This window comes from Triticum dicoccoides, chromosome 2A, assembly GCF_002162155.2.
Source record: "Triticum dicoccoides isolate Atlit2015 ecotype Zavitan chromosome 2A, WEW_v2.0, whole genome shotgun sequence".
NCBI classification, from domain to species: domain Eukaryota; kingdom Viridiplantae; phylum Streptophyta; class Magnoliopsida; order Poales; family Poaceae; genus Triticum; species Triticum dicoccoides.
In genome coordinates this window covers 675,635,694-675,640,601 of record NC_041382.1, presented here as the reverse complement: position 1 = coordinate 675,640,601, position 4,908 = coordinate 675,635,694, and the positions used below count along the sequence as shown (strand labels likewise).

General features: G+C 44.1%; 1 pseudogene; it reads right to left on the bottom strand.

Annotated features, from left to right (window-relative positions):
* Positions 1–522: 522 nt before the first annotated feature.
* LOC119358081 lies at positions 523–2,796 on the bottom strand (annotated as a pseudogene).
* Between the last annotated feature and the right edge of the window lie 2,112 nt (positions 2,797–4,908).

The following is a 4,908-nucleotide window of genomic DNA, read 5'->3' as shown; positions in this document are numbered from 1 at the left end:
CCCCGGAGATGTAGCCATATCGGTGAATCTCGTTAACAAATCTCGGTGTCATGCTCGTGTGATTGCTTGATCCTCGGATGATCGAGGAATGCCTCGAATTTATTCTAACACACAATGTAAGTTGCAGTGGATGCAACTTTCTTTTTTTAGTTATAATTATTTAAAACTGATGAAACCCATTAGATTTGCGTCGTGATTCTTACTCGGTGAGAGTTGCAACTAATTGAGAACTACTCCCTTCGTTCCATAATATAAGAGCGTTTTTTACACTACACTAGTGTCAAAAATGCTTTTATATTATGGAACTGAGTGTAGTGTTAAAAAGCTTTTGTATTATGAAACGGAGAGAGTAGTCGGTAACTAATTGAAAACTAGTCGCTTCATTATTTTTACCGGAGAAATAGCCAAACTACAAAACAAACATAGAGAAAAATCTTATACGACCCATCGGTGGACCAACTAGGCAAATCAGATAGGTAACTACGATGATTGCCAAATTGAGGGAAGGCCAGCTGAGCTGAGTTACTCCACCAACTGAACGCCATACGATACATCCTCGCACTGCCGGATGTAGGGGACTAGCTTGCCGTTGTCGCTGTCTCCCCTGGTCCGGCAGTCATAGTGCGGCGGCTTCATGAAGCAGGGCTCGATGGTGGAGGCGAGACGACACGGCGGATCGGGGACCTTCCCGTCGACGGGGAGCATGAGCACCCAGGGCCTCAGCCCGGCCAGCCCCTGGCTGACGTAGCCGAACGTGGATTGGGCGGACGTGACGACCACGTCCGAAAAGCTGAGCAACACTATCTCAGCCAACGCCTTCTGGTTGTGCTGCCGCTTCTCCGAGTGCTGCGTGCCCAGGTGCGTCGGCTGGAACACGCTCACAGTCACAGCCGCGCCGTGCTCGTAGTACAGTACAGACTGCTGATCTTATCGTACTAGTCCCCGTTGAGCGAGACGACAAGCACGGCCTTGCGTTCCGTCTGCTCCTGCTCCTGGTGCTGGTCAGAGTCAGAGCTCGGGAGAGTAACGTTGTCGACGGCGGGCAGGAGGCTCTCGCACGAGATGATCTGGTTGTAGCGTTGGTCGGCGGAGATGCGCGCATACTTGAACTCGCGTACCTGGACGCCCACCCGCGCGCTCCTCCGCTGGGGCGAGGTACGAGCTGTAGTACCGCGTCGCCATGCCCCACACTGTGTTGCTCGGGTGGAACAGGTACCGCCCGAGGTGGTGGAACACGGTGTCGCGGCGCGGGAACAGCCGGACCAGCTCTTCCTCGTACCGCGGGAGGAAGAAGAGGCCCGGCACGAAGTAGTTGTCGGAGCGGAGCACGAGCCATCGCACGCCATGCAGCGTCTCCTGTCCGTCGTCGCAGAAGAAGCACCGATCGTCCGGCTTGTAGTTGGTCTTGCATATCCGCATATATATAGCACGCTTGTACTAGGCTGGGCAGCCATATCCGCATGCATTTCTCTTCTTTTTGGCCCTCCTTGTTCCACGTCCTGCTTACATACAGTACATATATACTACTCCACTGGAGGGGAACGTTTGGTTCTTGGGTACATATATACCCTATATGGAAAAAAAATAGCAATTCAATAAAAAGTCAAAAAAATTTGAAAATATTTTTAAAATAAACTTGATCTTTCATTGTACTAGTGAGAAAAGTTTCACAAAAAGAAAATTCCTCTTTGACTTCTTTTTAAAAAAGACAAATTTTCGGTCAAAATAGCGTGAATAGTGACCTATAATAGCAAATAAATTTTGTCTTTTTTACTGTGAAGTCAATGTTGGTTCCTTTTTGATGAAAACTTATATACTAGTGCGCAAGTAAGTCAAATTTAATCTAAAAATACTTTTGAACTATTTTGACTTTTTGTTTAATTGTTTAAAAAAAATCCATATAGGGTGTATATACATGCGAGAGCCAAAGGGTATTTCCCCTACTCCACTAGGAAGGAGTAGTCACGAAGAAAAGCACATGCGTTGACCTCGACTTGTGTGTGTCCTCATGGTCATGGACGGGATGAGTAACACGGGGTTAAAGTGGCAAGTATGATCGTACTACTCCCTCCGTTCCGAATTACTTGTCGCGGGTATTGATGTATCTAGATGTATTTTAGTTACATCCATTTCTGCGACGAGTAATTTGAACCGGAGGGAGTACAAGTTAGAGCGAGCTGACCAAATCAAGCACCACCACCAATTCCCCGCTGGAGACCTTACACGCTCAACATAATGCACATCGATCCGACGGCGGTCGCAACATGCATGTGCCGCTGGGCTGATAGAGCTATACACGACTGGCAGCGTGCAAGCGACGGTTGTGCAAATGCTGCGTATTTTCAGGTCAAGTAGGAAATTTTTTCACGGCGTTAGTAAGAAATTCCATTTGCTTTATTTGCACTATTGTGCATAGATTTGACAAGGTAATCGAAAAGAAACAGTCTAGCAAAATCGTGTGTTGCAATAATGTTAGAATTGAGCACACAAAAAAACATGCTCAGTGTGTTAGATGAGAGCACACAACCATGAGTACCATTACAATTCCATGCTCTTTTTTACTCTCAATTCCAAATGAAAGTGAGTGATGAGATTTAGGCAACTGCTAGCCTGTACACTGAATATTATTAATTTTTATGTAAGAATATGGTACATGTAGTCTCAAGCAGAATTAACAGTAGATTCGTACTACATTTTACAAAACCTGGAGTGCTACACCATTAATTTGGTATATTATTTTACACACAACTTTGGGAACTGCCAGTTTCCAACCTTCAAAACTGGATTGCACCCCATGTGCAGGTGCAGCCAAGCAGTGGCGGAGCTACATCCACATGTTTGGGCGGGCCAGCTAAGATAAATAATACAGTATACATCTAAAGTTTTGCTCTTAGGGCTCAAATTAAGCACCAGTCTTCACTAAACTTTAGTTGAGCTGGGCGGGCCATGGCCTGGTTTTGCCCAGCCGTAGCTCCGCCACTGCAGCCAAGACTTGTGGTTCCACATTTGCACAAAACTCTAATTATGTCATAGAGGCAAAATCTTGTCAGCCATCTGACTGACAGAGTGTCGTTGGCCTTGAAATTTCCCATTTCCAAGCATGAAATTATTGGATAAATTACTAACAAAGGAGTTGGAAGAAACTGTCCAAGGTATCACCTGCAGATACAGGCCAGATGCTAAACAGTGACAAGTAGCTGGTGCAACTGCTGATTTAGAGTCAGACCGCCTAGCATTCATAAAGAACTTTAAACATTCTTAGAATTTAATTTTCCCTATAGAAACATATTGGTATGCATAAAGACATGAGGTGGAGCAAAAGTTGAGCTGCTAAGACATGCTTAATGACAGGAAGTAACTCATAGGAAAAATGGAAATATACAACTTGTTGGATCTTGGCCAGTGGTAAACGTCCATTTATGTTGTTTGAACCCAAGTTCGTCAGAACAAATAATGCATTTGTTCTCTTTTGTATTAACTTACTCGGTGGGCAACTACCGCTAGAGCTTGTACACCATCTTATATTCAGTAAAGAAACTGCATATATTTAAGAGTAATAGACTTGTTAAAGTAGACAGCACAATCTCCTAAAGATCTTTGTTTATATGTATCTGATTATGGAACTGTGGCAGTGGTGTTGCAAGAGAAGCCAAAGTACGAAAATTCAGCAAACAACATAAAAAGGAAATATATATATAAATACAGTATGAAGAAAACATACCCTTTTTTCACAGAATCACGATGCTTTTCGATGTTTCGTGTACTAATGCAACAAATCTGTCAATTGGAAGACAATAAGGGAAAACAATAAATAGTCCTAATTTGACAGCATGCCAACTATCTAGGCAAACAATGGCATAACATCATGAATGATGCCCAATCCAAACCAAAAAGCACCAACGTGATATTAGTTATTGGTGGTGACCACCTACATTGAGTAAGACACATGTTAAGAGACTTCTTGGAAATTAAAATAACGGGAAATCTAACGACCAGTCGACTGGTGGTTTGCGTCAGGCACGCACGATCCACGCCTGATGGGAATCGAACCCAGGACGCACAGCCTCCGCACGCTCCCTTTGACCAACGAGCTACAACATTTTAGCGCTCCAAGTTAAAAAACATAAGAACTTAATCTTTTAAACCTTGTAGCATCAAAATGAAAGTTGTGCTAATTCCCAATTTTTTGCTGGGAGCTGGAATCAAACTCCAGACTCAAGAATTGTGACGAGGGACATGAACCACATGGACTAAGCTGCTTGTTGTGACAAATTGTTGTGTGGTGTAGTACTTGCGTCAATTCCTAAAGCTCGACTGAAAGTTAGCAACAGATCCCTACAACCTGATTGTTGCTCGTTGTGGATCGCATGACCCCGAGGACCCCGTCCGGATCGCCCGCACAACCCACGTCTCTCCCGACGCTGGCCCGTTCTCTTTTACTTTTTTCCCAACGCATGCCTGTTCCCTCTACTTTTTTTCCTCACATGATCACATCCCATCGGCCCATGTTCCTAAATTAAGAGGAACATTTGCAGATCGCATCCTTGCCCACGTTTCAAAAAAAATTGATGGCTTCCTGTGCTGGATAAGAATCGAACCATGTACCTCAAGTAGTAATTCCTACGACACAAACCACTAGCCCCGCTTCAGACTTGCTGTTTTTTAAACAAGTTTACATGATACTTGTTCTTGGTTAATACGAGTTTGAACATTAAAAATTAGTGGTCAGGTCAATGATTCCCCCACTAACGTGATTCTTTTGGCCTGATTTTTTTTGAAACATCCCCCAATAATGTTGTGTGAATAACATGGTCATTAATGCACCACGGACCTGATAACTTACACACAAACACCCTGATAACTCACACATCACAGACCTGATAATTTATGTACCCCGGTCCTGATAAA